We start from the raw sequence: 23,198 nt of genomic DNA, 5'->3' as shown, positions 1-23,198 counted from the left end.
CAAAGTGCTGGGATTACAGGCTTGAGCCACCGCGCCCGGCCTGCAAATAATTTTTATCTGGTGACAGATATAACCACAAAGATGATGGTTTAGGGCTTTACTGAACATTACTCAATTTTGTGTCTTACCCAGCAATCTCATCTCAACATTGCCTACAAACTATCACACCTTTCAAATGCTCTCTGATCTACCATTAACATCTGAATGGTTCTTTCTTAATGAGGTAAATAAAATATTTGATGTGTATTCACTTTATATTTGAATAAGACTCATGATTTTATCTTTCTGAAAATTATGCCTTAACAGAGGTAATCACCTCTGTTACTTTGGCTTATGAGAGGATTCAATGAAGTGATATAATAATAAAAATAACAATAATAGTAATATTTATATTTTATTGACTACTTACTCCATGCCAGCACTGCTCCTAAACATTCTTGTTACATGTGCTAACTCATTTAATCCTTACAACTCTATAAGGTAAACATAATTCCCATCGTATAGACAAAAAAACTGTGGCACAAAATGATGGAGAAAGTTACCCAAGGTTACAGAGCTAGTAAATGTGACAGCTGGTATACAAACTCTTCAAAGAAGGCAAGGGACCTACGTGCCTCCTACTTAGCAAAAGCCTTTCTCTTCCTTTTTTATGACCTCAGCTGCCCCTATGAAGACAACATGGCAGTTAACAACTCATTGCCAGCCAAGTATACGCCCAGCCAGTCTCCCAGCCAGGCTGTCCCTCACCCAGTCCTCTTTCATGTTTAGCTCCAGAACACCTCCTCCAGGGAGGGCCCTGGCTGCCAGGGAGGCTCCTTCCTCTGAACTTTGGCACTAGTCTTTAAGAAATTAAATAGACTGATGCTCACTGTTAGTTATTGTACCAGGATTCCCCTTGAAATACCCTGCCCCACTGGGGACTGCAGGTAACTTAAGGGAAGACAAGGAGATATCTAGAGAGTTTCTTTATGTCACAGTTCTCAGATAACAAATCTTCACTCATGGCTCAAAAACTGATTATTCTGAACCAGGCGTATACAAAGGAAAGGGAGAAGGAAAGATAAAATAATCCCTTTCCCACATGCAGAACACAGTGATAACCGCTGAACATTCCAGAAGAGATAGAGAAATCAGGTAGCCCCAGTAACCTTCACCTTTAAACTAGAGACATAAGTTTGCAAGGCCCATTCTATCTTCTCTTACAGATCGCTCAGTATCTGGTGCCTTGCGCTGAAAGATCCCAACTTTTCCAGCCACCCTGATGCCTCGGTCTCTCCCATGTTCACCATCGAAAGACCTGAGAGAGAATAATGACTGCAAGACTGCGGCAAATCACCTGAGGGTGGTCAAGTCCTCTAAGTCAGGAGTCCTCAAAGTCCGGCCCACAGACCCTTGCAGGTCCCTGAGACCCTTTTGGGTGGTCCGTGAGGTCAAAATTGTTGTCATAATAATACTAACACATCATTTGCCTTTTTCACTGTTTTTGACATTTGTAGAAGCACTGATGGGTAAAACTGCTGCCATGTTAACAACAAACCAAGGCAGTGGCACCAAGCTGTACTGATGGTCATCTTCTTCCCCGCCATGCACTCACAGTAAGAAGAAAAGGCCAGTTTCAATAAAAATCTCCTTGTTGAGTCAATAAAAAACAGCAATTTCATTAAATCTCAACCCTCACTCATTATTTTAATAAGCTTTGTGTCAAAACAAAAAGTGCACAGAAAGCATTTCTGCTATCTTGAGGTTGTCTCAAGGAAAAGTATTTCTATAACTGAGTTGTGAGCTGAACCAGCTGCTTTCTTCATGGGGCACCATCTTTATACTTGAAAGTATGACTGACAGACAAACCAGTTGGTGGACATTTTCACAGTACCAAACCAAGCGAGCCTGTCACTTCAAGGAAAACTGGCAGTATTTACTGGCAACAATAAAAATTTGAGCTGTTAAACAAAAATTAGAATTTTGGAAAACTTATATCCACCACTATGACTGTGACAGCTTCTACATACTTATAGACTTTTCTGATGAGATGGATGGTAATATTAACAATTGTAATTTTTTGATATCATGTAACAAACTATGTCAATATTTGGAAAAGTTGCTTAACTCAGCAATCCAGTATTTTCCAAATGACCAATGCACGATATTACAAAATCACATACGGATAAAACATCCATTTAAAGGGCAAGATAGACCAAATGGATTTTAATGTACAGAGGACAAAAGAGTCGTTAGTATGTTCTCAGATTCTGCATTGCAACTAACCTTTAAGAAATTACCTCTTGTTGAGCTGCAGTTTAGTATCAAAGAAGAATATTCTCAATTATCTGAAAAGACTAATGAAATACTTCTCCCTTTTCCAACTGAATATCTGGTTAAGTCCAGATTTTCTTTACATACTTCAACCACACAACAGATTGTGACAGATTGAATTCAAAAACACATACAAAAATCTACTTGTTTTCCTGTAAGCCAGACATTACAGAGATTTGTAAAACTGTAAAACAGGCTGGGCGTGGTGGCTCACGCCTGTAATCCCAGCACTTTGGGAGGCCAAGGCAGGCAGATCATGAGGTCAGGAGATCAAGACCATCCTGGCTAACATGGTGAAACCCCGTCTATACTAAAAATACCAAAAAAATTAGCGAGGTATGGTGGCGGGTGTCTGTAGTCCCAGCTACTCAGGGGCTGAGGCAGGAGAATGGCATGAACCCAGGAGGCGGAGCTTGCAGTGAGCCGAGATCGGGCCATTGCACTCCAGCCTGGGCGACAGGGCAAGACTCCATCTCAAAAAAAAAAAAAGGTAAAACATTGTCACTCTTCTCACTAATATTTTGTTTTGGATAATGTAGTTGTTTGGGTGAAGGAGAAAGGACAAGATGGAGGAAGGTGAACAAGAAGGCATAATCCATGTTGCTTCCGGGTTCTTCCTCACCAACTTTCCCGTGCGTGGGAAGATGCAGATCAACCGAGCATGCTCCAGGTGATGTCAATCCGAAGAGATCAAAACTTACCCAGCCACGCCTATGGAGACGCCCCTATCACGCCCTTATCCTGCCCACTGCCCTCCCCCTTCCAGTACCAATGCATAAAAGTCTGCCACTGGCAGGAGCCAGCGTGACTTCTTCGGCCCCCGCATTTGTGGACCGGAGAACATCACCCGAGAGCGCCGGCGCGACTTCCCTGGCCCCCCACACCTGAGGACCAGAGAACCTCGTCCGAGAGTGTATGCATATTTGCAATAAAAGACTGCCACTTTCTTATGTACTTTGGCCTCATGTTTAATTACTTAGCTCTCCTAAATTAAGTTACATTAAATTAAATCAAAACAGTTAGTGCCAAATTAATTTAAATTAAAACAGTAGTTATTTGTCATAAAGCATCTGTTATGCTCAAATGTAATGTGGTTTATTATTGTTATTCTTAAATATTTTAAATGTCCATTTTGATAACTAATATAAATATTTATAGATAAAATAAAAGGTCTTTAGGATCTTCAATAAGATTTAATAGTGTAAAGGAGACTGAGACCCAAAAGCATGAGAACTACTCTGTAAGTAGAGAGTTTCAACTACCAACAGATGGCTTTAATATACAAGGAAGTGCCTATGCAGGTTAGAGGACTGTGATATTGGCTTATCTTGGAGCCTGCCTATCCCTAGACCCTGTCCCTAAGTGAGGAGTGAGAATAACTCCCATTTGTATTAGAAGCCACCCTAACACCATGTCTTTCTTTTTTTTTTTTTTCAGACGGAGATTCACTCTTGTTGCCCAGGCTGGAGTGTAATGGTGCGATCTTGGCTCACCGCACCCTCCTCCTCCTGGGTTCAAGCGATTCTCCTGCCTCAGCCTCCCAAGTAGCTGGGATTACAGGCGTGTGCCACCACGCCCAGCTAATTTTGTATTTTTAGTAGAGGCGGGGTTTCTTCATGTTGGTCAGGCTGGTCTCAAACTCCCGACCTCAGATGATTTGCCTGCCTGGGCCTCCCAAAGTGCTGGGACTACAGGCATGAGCCACCACGCCCGGCCAACACCATGTCTTTCTATACTTGCACTATACGTCCCTCTCTACCCTGAAGCATAAGCATCTTGTGGATAAGAACCATGACTTCTGGCCAGGTACAGCAGCTCATGCCTATAATCCTAGCACTTTAGGAGGCTGAGGTGGCCCAACTGCTTGAGTCCAGGAGTTTGAGAACAACCCGGGCAACACAGTGAAACCTCATCTCTACAAAAAATAAAAAATTAGCCAGCGTGGTGGCATTCACCTATAGTCCCAGCTACTCAGGAGGCTGAGGTGGGAGGATCACTTGAGCCCAGGAGGTCAAGGCTGCAGTGAGCCATGATCACACCCCTGCACTCAGCCTGGGCAACAGAGTGAGACCCTGTCTCAAAAGATAAACAAACAAAAGTCTATGACTTCCGATCTTTCATCTCTGCTAAGTACTGACACATGGTAAATACTTTCGATTATGAATTGATTTCCATTAAGAAAATGTATCTCCTAAGGGCCTATGTTCTCCTGCAGATGGACTCAGTCCATTTGTTATTGTAGCAGCACTTACATGGCCTGGGATAAAGTACACGCTGCCTCTTTCTGGAAGGGTCATTCTCTTCAACCAAAAGGGGCATAAGAAAGAAAGAAGACTTCTATCTGGTCAGCCAGACCAACCCAATTTGACTTTCTCAATCTGACATTGTAATCAGATTCCCCCACACTTGAGCCAACATTTTTCATCTGGAAGCATAATAAAACTAATTAACGTATGCATAGCAAATAGGGAGGAGGCAGCTGAGTTTAATAATCTTATATTTGTATAGTACTTTATCCTTTCCAAATCTTACACCTCACTGGATTCTCAGAACACCCCTGTGAGATGGGGCAGTTACTATAACTTCCCATTAGCCAACGAGCAAAGTGAGGCAAAGAGAGATGAAATCGCCCGTCAGTGCCCGTTCAACAGCTAGGGCATGGTTCATGTTGGAAGCCAGGTCTCCTGACCACCAGCCCAGTGCTCTTCCCGCTTCCCTGTGGACACTCTGACTCCTGTTGCCATTTTGATATCGAAGGGGCAAAGACAAAGACAGCAACCATCTTTGCTCTTTCACTCCTGTTTCTCAGAGGCTCCGCTTGATTCAGAAATAAGAGCAACTGATTTTTAAATAAATTTAATCCTGGTCTGGAATATTTTCATCTTAAAAATATGTCAGATATGTCTGTGAAATTCCTTATTGTTACCTCCATAAATTACAAGTCAATACAGCTTCTCCGGAAACAAGCAAACATCGCCCTGTGGTATAGTAATTATCTGCCATCTCTCTGATCTCTTGGCTAGTAATATGTGTCAAAGTGCGGAAGTTGTTTCAGATAGAGACATATATATTCTGGCAGTACACGTTCCTCTATTTTCCATATGGTTGGTTAGATACAGATCAAGTCTGGAGAGCACTTTCCAAAAATACTTTGGTGTTAGAAAAGATATAGGAGCTAAAAACCAAATATCAAAAATTTCAGAACTTGCTTTATATTATTGTCACAGGTGTCTAGAATAATAACTTTGAAGCTAGAACACTACAGTACAATCCATCTAAGGTTCTATGAGTAAGACGGTGGTTATACACAGGTACAACTTGTTTTTGTCCCCAGGTTGTAACCACAAAGCACGTCTTTTAAGAGATTGGAAATAGTCGGCCGGGCGCTGTGGCTCATGCCTGTAATCCCAGCACTTTGGAGGCCAAGGCGGGCAGATCACCTGAGGTCAGGAGTTTGAGACTAGCCTTGCCAACATGGTGAAACCCCATTTCTACTAAAAATACAAAAAATTAGCTGGGCATGGTGGCGTGCACCTGTAATCTCAGCTACTCAGAGGCTGAGGCAGGAGAATCGCTTGAACCTGAAAGGCAGAAGTTGCAGTGAGCCAGTGAGCCAAGATCACCGTTGCACTCTAGCTTGGGCAACAAGAGCAAAACTCCACCTCAAAAAAAAAAAAAAAAAAAAAAAGAAAGAAAAAAAGAGAGAGAGAGAGAGATTGGGAATAGTCTATATGGATATTTTCAAAGACATCATGGGTATTCCAAGTAGGGCAGATTCGTACTCAGACCTGATATGCCTCTCTCATGGTAAACAAGTTATAACTGGTTTCACTAGGAATCTCCCTACCTCTACCCATGTCAAACCACAGATACCAGAACAGGTAGAGTGTCCTCACCTGAGATCCAGCTGCCAGTCAGAACCTGGGGCTTCTAGAGATGTGCATACAGCAGAGGTTTGCTCCAGCTTGAGGTTAGAGGGGAGCAAAATAAGTAACCCCCAAATTTGCCACTTTAGCGTAAGGATTATTTTGAGCTGAAGGCAAATGAGAAAAAGCGGATGCAAGAAAATCTCTCACACCTGTAATTCCTGCACTTTGAGAGGCCAAGATTGGTGGATCAAAAGCCCAGGAGTTTAAGACCAGCCTGAGCAACATGGCAAAACCCTGTCTCTACAAAAAAATACAAAAATTAGCCAGGCATAGTGGCATGTACCTACAGTACCAGCTACTCAGGAGGCTGAGGTGGGAGGATCGCTTGAGCCCAGCAGGTCGAGACCACAGTGAGCTATCATTCCTACCACTGCACTCCAGCCTGGGCTCTTTCTTTCACGACTCTGTCAGAAGGAAAGAAAAGAAAGAGGGAGGAAGGGAGGGAGGGAGAGAGAGAGGGGGGGAGGGAGGGAAAGAGCAAGCTGTCTGCCCTCTTCCTATTTGCCTAAAAGCAAGACACAAATTGGTAAAACTGACCCCCTCCCCTCTCTATGAGGAAGGACAGAAGTTAATCATGAGAGACAACTCTAGATCCTTATCAGCCCAGAAATGGTGCCAGAGGAGTCTACACAAACAAACTTTACTAACTAGTTCCTACCTTCTGTTAGTTTCCCCCACAGATTTACCTTTCCACAATTTGCTGTCTTTGAAATCTTAAAGTCCTTTTCTTTTGCCTTGTGATTTCTCTAAAAAGTTATTCTTCTGTTAAAATGATACATAGGTCCCAGTTCTTACCCCCCATTTGAGTTACTCATCTAAGCACTCTCATGTATGTCCACAGGGCATACATTAACAAACTCCTGTATTTCTCTTGTTAATCTGTATTTTGTCAGTCTAAATTGCAGGGCCCTAGCCAATGAAACTAAGATGAGCAGAAGAAGATTTTCATCTCCTACAAGCTCCTCTAAGATTTGTGTTTCTTTGATTTCATGAACGTTAATAAAAACAACAAATGTTGAACTGGAAGCAGGGCTATTTCTTCAAATATCAAGGTGATCAGAGTTTGCAGTGGTCAATGGAGAGATACCTTCTACTCCTCACTCTTTTTCTTTCTCCTGGTTTCACTTTTCCTTTCTGCCAATGTCTCTGGTCCATTGGACAAGAACCTTCAGTGAAGCCAAGATATACAGAGTCCCTGGGTTATCCTGTTGCTGAATCCTGTCTCTGGGAAGATGAGATAGGCCTGGGAAGGCCACACCCTAATTATGCCATTGATTCCAGCACATTTTCCAACACAGTTGTTAGAAGCAGAGGCCTGCCAGGGCAATCCCTCTTGAACTTTTCCCAGTGCCATTTACATGTTTTTGGTGCTGAACTTACCAAAGCATGACTGAGGTATTCTGACTCTTGGCTTTTGTGGTCAAACAGTCCTAGTTTCAAACCCCAACAATACCTTATATCTAGCCCTTGAGCAAGCTCCTTAACTCCTTGGCTTTCTTGTCGTAATTGGAGTAAGACTCATTTATAAAGATTAAAAGAGATATTTTATGTAAAGTTCCCAAAACCAAGTCTGGTACATAAATGTAGTTCTGAAATAATTTCTGTAAACTTGATAAAATCAATCAGGGAAAAAGGGAGGGGGAGAAGCAAAAATAAACCAAGCTTGCAGCACATACAGCATTGTCATGAAGTCAGCTTGCTCACTGGCCCACTTCCTCATACCTGTTTGCTGTCTGTTGCCTCAGAATCATGTAGCCCCTAGATTATAACTCCCCTTAAATGTTCTATAGATAACAGCCTGAACACTATGAAATGCTAAGTTTTCCATTTGAGATCTTCTCTTTGTTCCTGCATATTGATAAAATTTCTGTTCTCAGCTGGTCTGAAGGACCCTACAAGGCACTGACTCACCAAAGAAAGCACTTTCCACATCCTGATGATTTCATACTCTTTTCCCTGACCAATCAATGGCCTTAATTTTCCAGCCTTTGGCCCTCCACAAGTCCCTTAAAAACTCCAGCCTAGACCTCCTTGGAGATGGATTTTAGAGTTCCTTCTGTCTCTTTACTCAGGTGAATTGAGATCATTAAACCCTTTCTCTGCTGCAAACTCTGCTGTCTTGGTGTATTGGTCTGTTATTGCACAGTGCATATATGAACCTCTTGGTTCTATAACAATTCCTTTGTATTCCATATTATTATCAAAATAAAAGGGGAGAAAGTCAAGTCAGTCAACACAGACAAGCAACAGCTCTCCCTCATCATGTCTCTTCCCCCTCTGCTATGGACTAGCCACATTACATTCACTTATCCAGCAGAAGCTATTACACATGGGCTCCTGATAATTAAGACTTCTGGCGCAGATACACTCCTTTCCTTGGCAAGGAGGAGGATATTGACAAGAGTCTGGAAATGTTAGCTCTCACAGCCACAGGTTAAACAAATGATTTTTATTTTATCTACCTCGGAATCACCTGGAAAGATATAGAAAAATACCAAGGTAGGTTTTCTACCCTCGGAGATTCTGATTTAATTGTTCTGGGCTGAAGCCTGAGCACCTGTATTTTTAACGGCCTCACACATGATTCAAATATGCAAAGGGCAAAGGACCACTGTGTTCTCACTGAAAAGCACATGGGTTACTCCAAGAAAACTTTGACTTTCACATTTGCTTGTCCATGGATGCCCCTGTCAGAGGTTGATTTATAACACTGGTATGTTTGTTTCCTTGGGGCTGGCAAGCAAGCTTAGCCAGAGATTATTAGAGGGAAACTTGATGTATTCAGTTATTCACATGTTGAATTTTAAATTCAGTCCAAAAGCCTCAACCACCTTCTGATCTTGGGTCGAGAAAATGCAGCCTCCACTTTCAATGGTGGGCTGAGGGAGTGATGCATCTGGCTCTCAGTCTTTCTGTTATGCTTGTCTCGGACATCTTGTACTTCCAATTTGTAGTCCTACTTTTATCTATAATTTATTTCAGTGATACTGATTATTTCTGATTCCAGACAGTCTAACTTAGTTTGGTCAAACTCTAAAACATTCAAGCAAAGAAGAAAGTATCTTATACACTACTCTTTCCTCAAGTGAGAATTAGATTACAAAGAAACCACAGAGAATTTCCGGTTTTATTCTTCAGACTCATGTTCAGAGATCTAAGCAGAGTCGGGGGGAGGAGGAGTTGGAGGAAGGACAGGTACAGATGAAGAAATGAGTCCCTTAGGGGAGGAGTTTTCAGACGGCCACATTCTCTAGTTTAGCTGCTAAAGCCCTGGCTGGAATACCAACATCTGGTCAAGAAGTGAGGACACTCCAGTCTGGGGAATGTCCAGGCTTCTTCCAGGCTTTCCTCAAGGGATCCTTGTTATATGAAAAATAACTGGTGGCTGTGACTTCTAGTGTGTGCTGTCACCTTCTGGGGAAGGCATTTATTTCATCCCATGTCACTCCTCAGTAGAGCTTGTACCACAACCCAGTTCACAGATGGGGAAACTCAGCCTCTGAGGGGCAAGTCACTCAGCCTCAGCCAAAGTCAAGTTCAAATCCATGCCTTCCATGTTGTGTCTTTTCCATGACCCTGCACCTAATTAAGATGATGCTGTTTTCTTGAAGGCACAAACCTCATTGACAATACAAATAAACTTAAATGGCAGCTCTGAAATAACACTATGAGGTTGGCCCAGCATCCCTGGGCAGATTTCCAGGGCCTGGCTATTCTGACTGAGCTTTCATGGACTTGCTCCCTACCCAAGCAAAAACTTTGCATTGTTTGCTCTGAGACACAGTCAATAGAGGCTTGCCACATGGGCTCCTTCCTTCTTCAGGCCCAGCTCAAATCTCTTACCCTCATCTGGATCTGACAGCATCTGGGCACCTCGTCAAAAGTTTGTCCTTCTTTTCCCGAGTTCTCCCTCAGCTGGCTTGCAACAGCTCTCTGCCTCTAAAGATAGCAGGGCAGGACGGTGGCAATGTCCTCTCATCCTGGAAGAAGTGGGAAGTGAGCCCACCTTTTTGCTAATCCTCTCTCAGATGTTAAACTGAAAGATGAGAGGATTCAATGGGGCCACTTGGGTAAAGGATGCCTTCAAAGAAGTCACAAAGTCAGTCACGAGCAGCAAGCATTCACCACCTTGGAACAAGGTTGAGAGAGAGAGTCAAGGAAGCAGAAGATGCTATCACACCACCACCATCACCTCCAGGAGTCTATAATCAAATAGGGTAGGAGGGATGGGTGAGATCAATAGTTCTCCATCCTCACCATGCATCAGAATCACCACCCCCAGACATAGTGATGCAATTTGTCCAGGACGGGACCCAGTTATTACTACTTTTCAAAAGATACCAGTTGTTTCTAATGTGAAATTGCAACCAAAATAATTTGAACATGGTATCCGCTTATAAGAGGGTGCCACTGCCTTGCTGCCTCAAGAGGGCGCTAAATTGGTTAGGGTAGTTCTGAAAAGGTGGAATTTAAATTACAGGAGAACTGTTGTGAGGCACATGGGAGAAACTGGGGAAAAGCAGCTCTGAGGGTGCCCAGAAGGAGGAAATGGACTGTGCACGTCTCAGCCATGGGAGTTCAGAGGTGCATGCTGTGGGAAGTCAATGTGTCTTCTGAGTAGAAAAGATCCACACCTGGTCTGAGAGCATGGGCCTTGTGGCAGCCCTGAGACTTCTTATTTGGAGTTGTTATAAACTGAATCAATAGACAATTGTGATATATTTGTTCCCAAATACATCTTTTTGATCATTCTTTTAAGATGTTGCTAGGTAGCAGCTATGACAGCTATCCCTAAATTGTTCAAATCACAATGGGTTTGAAGGCATGTTCCCACTCTCTTTCTCACCTTTTTGTTCGAACTCGTTAAGTATATTGGCTCAGTTTTTTATTGAAACTCAGTATTCTTGAATCCTGAGTGGCTTCTCCTGTGGCTTTTGCCCCAAAGCTTGACAGAGTCTCCTAGAAAGCTAGGCTGAAGTGTCCATAGTTGGAGCATTGCAAGCCAAGGAGGAGCCCACCAAGGCCGGGACCAAAGCAGGCCTAACAGCCCCTGGACCTCTTCCCCTATCCTCATCTCAGCCTTCTAGATTGTGTCACTCTGATGATAAACTCCAGGGCATGCTTTCCTAAGAAAAGAGAAGAGAGAGATTTCTCCTGAAGGCCTAGGATGAAGCTGACCAAGTCACCCACTCACAGCCTTCCTAGCCTGAGAGCACCTCCAGGCCTATTTTAGCCCCATCACAGCCATGCAAAATAGGAGAGAGAAACTGTTTGAATATTCTGAAGGAGAAGGAATGAAAGAGGTCCTGCCCTGGGGAGCAAGAGCAGTTCAGTGTCCTTGCATGTAAAGGAAAGCTCCAGAGGGGCTCGTGGCTCACGCCTGTAATCCCAGCACTTTAGGAGGCCAAGGTAGGTGGGTCCCTTGAGGCCAGGAGTTCAAGACCAGCCTAGCCAACATGGTGCAACCCCATCTCTACTAAAAATACAAAAATTACCTAGGCATGATGGTGCATGCCTGTAATCCCAACTACGCGGGGTGGTGGGTTGAGGCATGAGATTCGTTTGAGCCCAGGAGGCAGAGGTTGCAGTGAGCCAAGATCGATGGCATCACTGTACTCCAGCCTGGGTGACAGAACGAAACTGCCTCAAAATAAATAAATAAAGGAAAGCTCCACCCTTGAAACCATGACCCAAGAAATGTCCTGGGACTTTGCCACCCACTTCACAATGCTCCTTCAAGGGTAGGGCACTGAGGCCTGGGATGTCAGGTAGACCCAAGGCTGAGGTCTCTATAAGAGGCTAAGAACCTGAATAACCCATGCTCTGTCCCTCGGGGCAAACTACTATTGGTTCCCAGGCTTTTCCGTAGGCTCTTCAGAGCACTTTCTGAAGTTCCTCTTTGGGGTAGTTTTTCTATTTGGAGGTGATAAGCACTTTGTTCCTAGCACCTTATATGTCAAATAATCTTAGGCAATAATTTCCCACATGGGATTTTCAAGTTAGCCTATGGCTGTCCAAAGTCTCCAACAATTTGTTTCTATGTCTGTGTCTCTAACTGAGCTGCAAATGTGTTCAGGAGTAGGGTAGTTTTCCTTTTCTTTTGTATACCTACTGCCTAGTGTGTGGGACCTAACATATAAAAAGAGCTTAACAAATGTTGAATACAAAAATAAATTAATGCCTTCCTCGTTAGTGTCCTAAGTTCCAGACTTACCAGACTTGCCCAGTTCCTCATAAACAACAGCCTTCAATACTTGAGAGTTTAATCTTTCTCCAGCCTCACTAATCCCAATGCTTTTCACATTTCATTCTAGGACCTACTTTTGAAACTTTTCATTGTGACCCAATGAGACCTCGGACTTAAGGGGTAACCCTCAGATATCAGTGAAAGCCCTTTAGGGAAATTTGCTCCTCATCCTAATCAGTAAAGTTATAGAAAATATTGGTCCTTCATCTGTTTTCACAAGAAATCTAACTTAAAAATATGTTAGTAAAGTCATGCCCTTGGCTGAAGCATGAGAATCACTTGAACCCAGGAGGCAGAGGTTGTGGTGAGCCAAGATCACACCACTGCACTCCAGCCTGGGTGACAAAGTGAGACTCTGTCTCTAAAACACATACATAAATAAATAAGTAAAATCATGCCCTTGGACATACATTTCAATACTTTGAGCTCTTCAGAGAAGTAATTCTATAAAAATTTGACAACAGTCTCCTTCAAAGAAGTGAGAAGTGCCTCTCGATGATAGCTGACTCTGAAAGATATTACAGCAATTCTCTGAAATTTTTCTGAAGTTTTTCTATGAGCTTCAAAACCAGTAGAACCTCATGTTTTCTTTGTAGGAATCATCAGAAGGGGTGGAACCATTTCCAAAGTAGAAATAAATCACTCTCTTTGATCAGCTGTCTTCTTCCTGTGTTCACATTGGCATCAGGGAGCCAGTCTTTACTGAATGCCTACTGTGTACCTGTGGCTTTTCTCTTTACCCATGTAGCGGAGGAAAAATATTTCCTCTATCCACCTTAGGTTCTCAGCTGGGTCCTTGCAACAAAAGAAAGATTAACAAGAAGAAAAGCACGCAAATTTACTCAATATAAGTTTTACATGACATAGAGCCTTTGTAAGGAAATGAAGAGCTGAAGAAACAATGAAACCTGAGTGTTTTCATTCTAGGTTTGACGGAGAGTGGAAAGCTGTGGAAAAACATGAGAGGGCAAAAGGGTGCGAGCAAGAATGGGAAACAGGGAGACAACAAAAACTTGTTCATTCAGATACCTCTCAGGAGCCCTGCATCCTCAGAGATAAGGATGCTCCTTTCCTCCAGGTACAGGGAGGGCACCTCCCACATGAGGGCCAATGACCAGCTTCAGGGAGGCAGGGAGTCCTTCCCGCACCTGCTGTTTCTCATATGCCTTCAGGTTAAAACATTCAGTATGACAGCAGGCTGTATTCTGAGGTAGTGTGCCCTGAACCCCATCACCCACAAGTCCACACTTATCTCATCCTATCCTCGCAGACAAAAGTAAACTCCTTCAGAAGACCTGAGTTCTCATTTTTCAAAGCACAAGGCTAGCCCTGAAGGGTCATATTGGCATGTCACTAAATTCTTTGAGTCCTCCCCCAACCTTTAAAATAAAAGATTACCAATTTCCTGATTGATAATTTACCTACAAACTAGCAAAGTCAGAGGATATGAATCAATAGCCTACCATACATACCGGCACGTATCATCAAAACATCTCTATGACACAGATATGGTAAGACCAAGTTTACCACTGGCAAATCATACAAAATCTTTATAAAGTGGATCAGGAAAAGCGGAACGAGGCCCATTCCTGCTAGCTACATTGCTGCTCAGTAATCCCTCACTGAGACCTACTAGAAGCCAGTACACAGCCCAAGGTCCAGAGTGGGAGACAAAAAAGTAATGCTAAAACCACGTGGAAAGTGCTACCAAAGAGGTGTGTTCAAGAGCTAGGGGAGGCCAAAAGAGAGAGATTCATGGATTCTCAAAGAGCTGAGGATGGCTTCGTGGCAAAAGCACCATCTGAGAGAGTGCTGGGATGCATCCACACTTCCCAGACAGGATGCTGGGGGAAGGTGATAAATGTCAGTCAGAGGAGACAGCTCGCTCTGGAGTTGCAAGTGGGGGCTCTTCCAGGAACAGGAGATGCTCTGAGAAGCCGGGGGAGGAAGTTTGGTAAGGCCCTAGGTCTTCTGACTTTTGGAATGCATCCTATAAACAATAGGGAGGGAGCTTGTGAAGGTTGTAAAACAAGATGTCACATAACAAGATTGCTATCTAGAAAGATATATCCAGCAGAAGTGTGGAAGTTGAAATCAAGAGGAAAGAAACTGGAGAAGAAAAGGAACAGGGAAAACTCTCTTTCTCCTTCCTGCAGAAGACATGCAAATCATCCCTACAGGAGTCATGCTGCCACCAGGAAGTAGCCCTGATGCATTCTGGGGAATCAGACCCTACCTGTAAAGTCTGCATTTCAATACCCACTGCATGGACCTCTATTTAGAACAATTGATACGCCAGAGGCAAGTGTCCTGTTTCCATCATGGCCATTACTTGTGCATCAAATGCTGTAGAACAAGATGCAAAGCTTCTGTTGGCAAATATATATATATATATATATTTTGAGGCGGAGTCTCACTCTCTCGCCCAAGCTGGAATGCAGTGGCACCATCTCTGCTCACTGTAACTTTCACCTCCCTGGTTCAAGCGATTCTCCTGCCTCAGCCTCCTGAGTAGCTAGGACTACAGGCACACGCCACCACACTTGGCTAATTTTTGTATTTTTAGTAAAGATGGGGTTACACCATGTTGGCCAGGATGGTCTCCATCTCCTAACCTCATGATCCACCTGCCTCGGCCTCCCAAACTGCTGGGATTACAGGCGTGAGCCACCGTGCCCGGCCTCTATCGGCAAATATTCTATATTGAGTTCTCCAGTTCCTCCAAATCCTGATGTTTCTAACTTCTTTCCCTGATTGTTTTAAAGCGACAATTTCTGTAGCAACAATTTTCAAATCATCAGACAAGGTACGAATTTGTTAACCTCTTCCAATCAGACACACCAAAAAATCTAAAGACATTTTTCTCTGATCATGTAAAGTGTGGCAACAGAGTCAAGGTTCAATTTTCGAAGCTCTAATTACTAAGTCCACACTGGAGTATGAGGAAGTACAGCAGCCAAAACTGCTTCCCTTGAAATGAATTTCAGACAATGTAGAACTCTACTCTCCATTCCCTTACAAAGCTGAGAAACTGCTTCCTCTTCTTTTTTCTTTCCTTCTTTCTTCTTCCAGGAAGACTGATTGGATGGTTCTGTAGTTTCTCCTTACCCCCTAAGGAAAGACTCATTGCTCCAGAGGAACTTTGAACCCTCTCCTATTTTAAATGGCATCTCCCTGTAAAGCCAATAGACCCATTTGGATTTTCAGCTCAACTCTTGTAGGAAAAAAAAAAAAAAAAATGTGAGTCAGAATCAAGCTTTTTGGGGAGAAGGACTGCCTACCGAGCTTTCTTTTCAGTCTGAAAAACAAGAGAAGATCTCCTGTTAAACTCTTAGCAGGGAGATCACACATCAGAGAGTCAGACAGTCAAGTGTCCCCTTGTCTCCCAGCACAGAGGCACCCTCGGCTAAAAACTGGCTCCTCCCTTGAGCCATCAGGCCCTCTGTCATGAATGGGTTCCTTGTCTGTCTTCCCTTCCACCTCTCAAGGGGAGTCTGAGTCTCACTCATCTCCACTGGCCTAGCACTGTGGCTAGCACACAGTCATAAGGACAACGATTATTAAACGAGAGCCTACTCCACGCTGGAGGCTGTGACAGCTACTTCAAATAGACACAAGACTACTTAACTTACTCAACAACCCCATTCTATTCTACATACAGAAAACTGAAACTCAGAAGGTTTAATCGATTTTCTCAAAGTTACCTATTGAGAAAGAGTCAGCAGAAATTTGAACTCAGCCCTGTGACTTCAAGCCTCTGCGCTTTCCACTCGCCATAGTCCCTCCAAGGGGGACAACTGGGCTAACCAAGGGCTCTAGCTCTTGCGTGAATTCTCCAAAGTCCAAGTAAGTGTGAGTGGACTGGTTCATTTGGCAAAATTACATTTCAAAGCAAATGTCCATAAGGGAAATTCATACATCCATTCGATCTGCACTATAAAATCAGAAAAATGTTTCTATAATAAAAACATCCCCTGGAAGACCAAGGTGGAAACTGTGTAGTATAACAGCTGTGACTGCTAGAGCTATGGATGGTCCAGAGAGCAGCAGCACCACCATCACCTGGGAGGCTTGCAAAATTACAGAAACCCAGTTCTGGCCCTACTGAATCAGAAGCTGCATCTTAATAATATCAGGTGATTCATATGCGCATTCTAGTTTGAGAAGCACTGCCCTAGCCTTTATAATCCTTTATAGCATTTCCCCCAATTATCCCTATGTTATCTTACCATCTCATCCCCTTGCCTACACTCCAATCTTCCCACAGGTAGGATTTCCGTGATTTCACCCTTGCCTACTGGTATGAGTACAGTACAGGGTGCCATGCCTATGGTTCGATTTCCCTAAATATGATTGACAGGAAGAATACTTGCAACCAACCTCAGAGCCACAGTCTATCCGTGGTATACTTGAGTAGATTGGCTTCCACAAATTGAGTCAATAATTTAACCCAGCAGTTCTAAACCCTGGATGCACATGAGAATCACTTGGGGAAATTTAGAAAATACTGATGTCCAAGTTGTACTCAAGTACAATTGAATCAAATTCTAGTGTGCAATAGGGTTGAGAGCCTAACCTATTAATTATAGTGTCCTGTGCACTTATTCTCAATAAGTGCTTGTTGAATCCATCAATCAATTATATTTGAAATCTTATTTACTTAGAGTGACATTTAACCTCACTGACAATGCAGAGCTTTCATTCAAATCATTTATCCAACTGAAATTTTACTCTCCCTGATTTAATCATAAAACTAATCCTCTTGTCTCTTACTCAAATATTGCACATCTAAATTAGCAAATATGGACGGCCAGGCATCATGCTTACAAGCAGCTCATGACAGTGACTACTGGCAGCAGGAACTGCGGCAGACAGGAGAAACCAGGATGAGAACTCTCAGGTTGGATTCTGATCAGAGCTGCATTTGTGGTTTGAAAGCCTCTGTGTTCCCCAAGGCAGCTGTGACCTTGTAAAATAGCATGGCAGCTTCTGGAAATTTTTGCTTGTGGAGTATGGTAGGTGATTCCACTGATGGTCCAATAATGCCCTCTGGGTCTCCAAGCCCTTTGCAATGTGATTTTACAGCTCCTCCATTTAAGGGGTAGAGTCTCCTCCTTACATTTTTAATCTGGACCTTAACTAATAGAGTACAACAGAAGTGATGGTGGTCCTGCTCCAAGCCTAGGCCTCAGGAGGCCTTGCACATTCCTACTCTTTTCTTTTGGAACCCCTCATGATCATGTGAACAAGTCTGAGTTAGCCTGCTAAAGACTATGTGGAAAGACATCAGATATTCTAATAGACCTTGTGAGAGACCTGCCAAGATCAGCAGGGCTGTGCATGCAATCCACAGCTGCCTGAAGTCACATAAGTCAGCCAAGCTAAGACAAAGAAGCACTCAGCTGATGTGTAGACCCACAAGCAATAAGAAATGCTTCTTGTTTTAAAACTAAATTTGGGAGTCATTTTTGTTGTCATTGTTGTTTTTATTGTTGTTTTTGAGATGGAGCTTCGCTCTTATTACCCAGGCTAGAGTGCAATGGTGTGATCTTGGTTCACTGCAATGTCTGCCTCCCGGGTTCCAGTGGTTCTCTTGCCTCAGCCTCCCGAGTAGCTGGGATTATAGGCGCCTGCCACCATGGCCAGCTAATTTTTGTATTTTTAGTAGAGACAAGGTTTCACCATGTTGGCCAGGCTGGTCTCAAACTTTTGGCCTTAGGTGATCCACCCACCTCGGCCTCCCAAAGTGCTGAGATTACAGGTGTGAGCTACCACACCTGGCCTGGGAGTAGTTTTTATACAATAACAGCCAACTGGGACAAGGCAAATGACTAACGGGCCAGTTTCTTTTCTTTTTTGTTTATTTGTTTTTGTTTTTCATGACTTATTGCAAAGCTTTCGTAGTTCAGGGCATGATCTTGGCACAAGAGTAGCAAATAGATCCATGGAATAGAATGTAGAACCCAGAATGAAATACTGTGTAATATAGAACCCCACATATATGGAAGCCAGATATATGACCGAGGTGGGAGAGAAGGGAACATAGACTACGCAATAAGTAGTAACATCATGAGGCATTCGTTATGGATAGAATTGTGTCCCTCCAAAATTATGTTGAAGCCCTAACTCCACAGATGGGCCAGTTCCTTTAAGATCAGAATGGCTTAACTTGGTGCTGGAGGTCATCTTCCTGATTCCACATCAGGAGAAAGTCATCTCTATAAAAACAGTAGTATCTGGCCGGGCGCGGTGGCTCAAGCCTGTAATCCCAGCACTTTGGGAGGCCGAGATGGGCGGATCACGAGGTCAGGAGATCGAGACCATCCTGGTGAACACAGTGAAACCCCGTCTCTACTAAGAAATACAAAAAATAGCCGGGCGAGATGGCGGGCGCCTGTAGTCCTAGCTACTCGGGAGGCTGAGGCCGGAGAATGGCGTGAACCTGGGAGGCGGAGCTTGCAGTGAGCTGAGATCCGGCCACTGCACTCCAGCCTGGGCTACAGAGCGAGACTCCGTCTCAAAAAAAAAAAAAAAAAAAAAAAAAAACAGTAGTATCTTATATCTTCTCCCAAGAAGCATTTGTACTATGAATGCATAAAGACATTATTTGCCAGTTGAGATATGGGTTTCTTTTTCACATTATTTTGCCAAATGAGCACAAGGTAATGATCAGCAAGTCTGTTCTGTTACCAACCATCTGTCCTATTAACTATTATTAACAATTAAGTTGAATTAACTTTGGTGCTCTGATCAGTTTTCAGTCAACCCACCAGGCCAAGCACAAAGACTCCATCAATAGCATTTTCATGGTGCTCTTCAAATACATGAAAAGCAGTCAGTTCTGCCCAACTCATATGCAAGGGAAGAGAAGAAAGTTTACCTACTAAGCAGAAGCCATAAGCTCTCTGTTCCAGAACTCAAAACCTCCATTCTAGCTCTACGCAGAATCCTTGGGGTTCTTCACTGGAATATTTTGTAGACTCCCCCACAAGGGTAGGTAAACATAGCACACAGCAGCTCTTTTTTCTTCTTTGGTGGAAATCCTTATTTTATGTGTTAATGTTACCCTCCATTTATTGAATTTCAATCATGTGCTGAGGGCACATTTCCAGAGCAAGGACTGGGCACAGACCTTTACTAGAGGGCTACCACATCACTAAGGCAAGCTTTCAAGGAATGGCATTTTTCCTAGAATCCAAAAGGAATGCGATAGACTGCCTTTACAGTTGAGCAATGGCCCCAGTGTTTGGTTTCTCTAGTAAACAGAGATGTGAGAAGATGTGCAACAGAAGTTCTAGCAGAGGCATCAGGACTAACAGTGCCACATTCTAAAGTAAAAGAGAGAACATCGTGGTGTAGGATTTACGTTAGAAGGGATCAAAATCCATTTTGGGACTCTCACCCTTGATCCCCTCTTCCACTTCACACCTACCCTTCTCTTACATAAAAGGATGGAGGTTGGAACTAGGAGTATTTATGACAGACCTACTGGTATGCTGAGTTCAAATGGCCCCACGGGGTTCTCTCACCTCAAACCTAAGAAAAGGAGCCACAACGGGACCACTCAGAGAATCTGACATGTGTCCTCTGAGTGTAGGGGCCCCTGGGACTCCCACATAAAACAATCTGGCTATCTGCTTCAGTGGTGGAGCAAAGAATGAAGAGTGGCTTTGGGATTTGGATGCAAGGATGCCTGAATACATTCTCATGAACTAGATGTGGCCACTCGTGTGAGGGAGCCGATGGGAGGCCCTCTTGGATTTCCTCCAAGATAGCTGCCTGGAGGGGCAACTAGTCCTAAAAGGAAAGATACCAGAGGTACCACCAGACGCCTGGGGCTGAGCACGAGGAAGCAACTGCGCACAGTGGAAGCCCGACCCCCTCTAAGAGAAACTGTAAGTAAGAGAGAGCCAGCCATTGGCCTGAGCAGAAAGAGGTAGGAAGGGAAGGAGCGGGGGGCCTGAAGAAACTACAAAAGTGCAAATGAGGAAAGAGTCAGCTTTAAACACCTGCCAGACCCGGAAACAAAATGTCAGTACCTGACAGTGTCAGTCAAGGAAAAACTTCCCTGGCCTTTTCCCTTCTCCTGCTCCCTGCTGCTGCCCTGGAGTATCATAATGAGGCCGGCAAGAGGGAACAGAAATAAAACCTCTAGGCTGGGAAAGGGTGAAAGAGCAGCCCGACACAAGCCACCAGGTTCCAGTGGGTCTTCGCAGGGAGAAAGAGCAGCTTGAAATATAAGGTTTAGGCTGGGTGCGGTGGCTCATACCTGTAATCCCAGCACTTTGGGAGGCTGAGGCAGGTGGTCATTTGAGGTCAGGAGTTTGAGACCAGCCTGACCAACATGGTGAAACCCTGTCTCTACTGAAAATACAAAAAGCTGGGTGTGGTGCCACATGCCTACAGTCCCAGCTACTCGGGAGGCTGAGACAGGAGAATCGCTTGAACCTGGGAGGCAGAGGTTTCAGTGAGCTGAGATGGTGCCACTGCACTGCAGCCTGGGTGACAGAGAGAGACTTTGTCTCAAAAAAAAATATATATATATATATACACACACACACACACACACACACATATATACACACATATAAATATTTGGTTTAAAGTCAATCATTATGCCTGAACTACATATATTAATCACAGATGGGAGAATTTGTATGACCTAAAAGTGACCTTAAAAGTTATGGGACTGCCTTAAGTCTTTTATGGGAATAGGAGAAGAACTAAGTCTACCCAAGGAACTGAAAGAATGTGTTCTGATTACACCACTTGAGGCCAAGTTCTTCATCATCATGACTTTACAGGCATTTGGTGCCAGCTCCAAGTACACAAACTTCAGCTGCAGCAGAGAACCCATGGAGCTAAAGTCAGCCTGGAAAACAGCAGACATGAAAAGCAGACAGCTGCGTGTGGACGGGACATTCTGCTTGCTGCCAGCTGCTTCACAAGCTCCTTCCAAAGTTCCTCAGATGAATCCTGAAGCAGTGACTGAAGTGGGTGACTCAACTTCACTGAACCTGTTTCCTGTGAAGGGCAGTAATAATCCCATGGCCATGGGTGGGGAGGTAGCCACTCATTTCCTATAGCTGCTGGACAAATGACCTCAAACTTAAATAACCAAAATTTATTCTGTGACATTCGGGAGACCAGAAGTCCAAAATCAGTTTCACTGGACCAAAATCAAGGTACCAGCAAGGCCACGCTCCCTCAAGAGGTACTAGGATCACTGAGGTGGGCAGATCACTTGAGGCCAGGAGTTCAAGACCAGCCTGGTCAACATGCGAAACCCCGTCTCTATTAAAGATTCAAAAATTAGCTGGGCATGGTGGCACGCACCTGTAGTCCCAGCTACTTGGGAGGCTGAGACAGGAGAATCACTTGAACCTGGGAGGTGGTGGTTACAGTGAGCAGAGATCATGCCACTGCACTCCAGCCTAGGCAACAGAGTGAGACTCTATCTCCAAAAAAAAATTTTTTAAGTGCTCATGAGCACGTATGAGCATAACCGCCTCCAGTGGTTTGCTATGAAATGACAAAGCAAAAGAGCCCACACGTGATTGTTTCCAGCCTTCACCAATACATAGAAATAGACAGGCAATACTTATTATGGATCCTTGTGCCTGGGAGGTGTGAGTGATAGTCTAGACCAAAAGGAGCAGAGAAGACTGACCAGTACTTGTGAAGTACAAGGGCAATGGTCAACCATTGGAAAAGCCCTCAAGCTACCCCCTCTCCACAGCTTCTACAGTGCAGACCCTTTCCACTCGTGTGTCTGCAGAAGTCCTGGGTTAGCATGTGTCCATGCTGCTTGGGAGGTGGCAATACAGCAACCATCCATGGTGACACAGTAATCCAAGAACCCACAACAATGGAACATGAGCATCAGTAAGTTAGTGTTGACAGCAGGTCTAGACGGGGAAGACTAGAAGAGAGAAGAGGTGGGACCACAGAGGAGCTATGAAGTGAGGGTTGGCTCCTGGTGGGGGGCCACCTTTCTGGAGACCAGGGGACAGGGTGGGAAAATGGATGGCCTGGGATGGAAAAATATTCACAGAATGTTTGCAAGGATTAGTGCATCAACACCAGAGTGGAAAGCTTAATTTCCTTGGCAGTTTTACCTAGGGCAGCCCTAAGGAAAGCCAAAGGCTGTTTAGATAACTCAAAAAGCTCTTCATCTTAGACATCATGAAATCAGTGGGCTTTGCAATCTGCACTTATTTTAAAATCAGTGGCTGTCAACATGCTAAATGCTAAAAATATGTCCATCCCCGCTTCTCCATTTTATAGACCTGAAAATATTGAAGTTATAAGGGTGTTTCCACCTCTGCCACCCACTTAGTGTCAATTCAAAGGTGAAACTGTTATAATTAGTTATCTTCAAATGATCTTGAGTTTCTTCTGTCATCTTCCAAATTTGGGGATACAAAATCTGTTAAAGGCGAACTTGCTTCTCTCAAAAAAACCTTGTTGGCTAATTATATCCTTGAGTTGAGCGAATGTTGAGCTTTCCACTTCTTGAAATTAAAAAAAAAAAAAAAAATTACTCCTTCCCTTCCTGAGATGCAGAAGGGGACAGTTACTCTTCCTGGATTTTCCAGTCAGCATGGACCTCTGCGGGCTCCAGACTGACCCGCTACCAAAAAAACAAAAAAAGAACCCTTTACTTTCATTAATTTTGATGATTTTTTACAGCTTTAGCCCAACACTGA

At 43.8% G+C, this 23,198-nt stretch overlaps 1 long non-coding RNA gene across 1 annotated transcript in view; it reads right to left on the bottom strand.

Moving 5' to 3' along the window:
* Nucleotides 1–2,574, bottom strand: part of LOC103885136 — a 78,244-nt gene extending 75,670 nt beyond the window's left edge. Inside the window, exon 1 of the long non-coding RNA XR_648041.4 lies at nucleotides 1,337–2,574. This is a non-coding gene — a long non-coding RNA (uncharacterized LOC103885136). The remainder of the gene's footprint in view (nucleotides 1–1,336) is intronic.
* Nucleotides 2,575–23,198: the final 20,624 nt, after the last annotated feature.

Source organism: Papio anubis, chromosome 5 (genome assembly GCF_008728515.1).
Source record: "Papio anubis isolate 15944 chromosome 5, Panubis1.0, whole genome shotgun sequence".
In the NCBI taxonomy this organism is placed as follows: Eukaryota; Metazoa; Chordata; class Mammalia; order Primates; family Cercopithecidae; genus Papio; species Papio anubis.
This window is presented reverse-complemented; position numbering and strand designations above follow the sequence as displayed.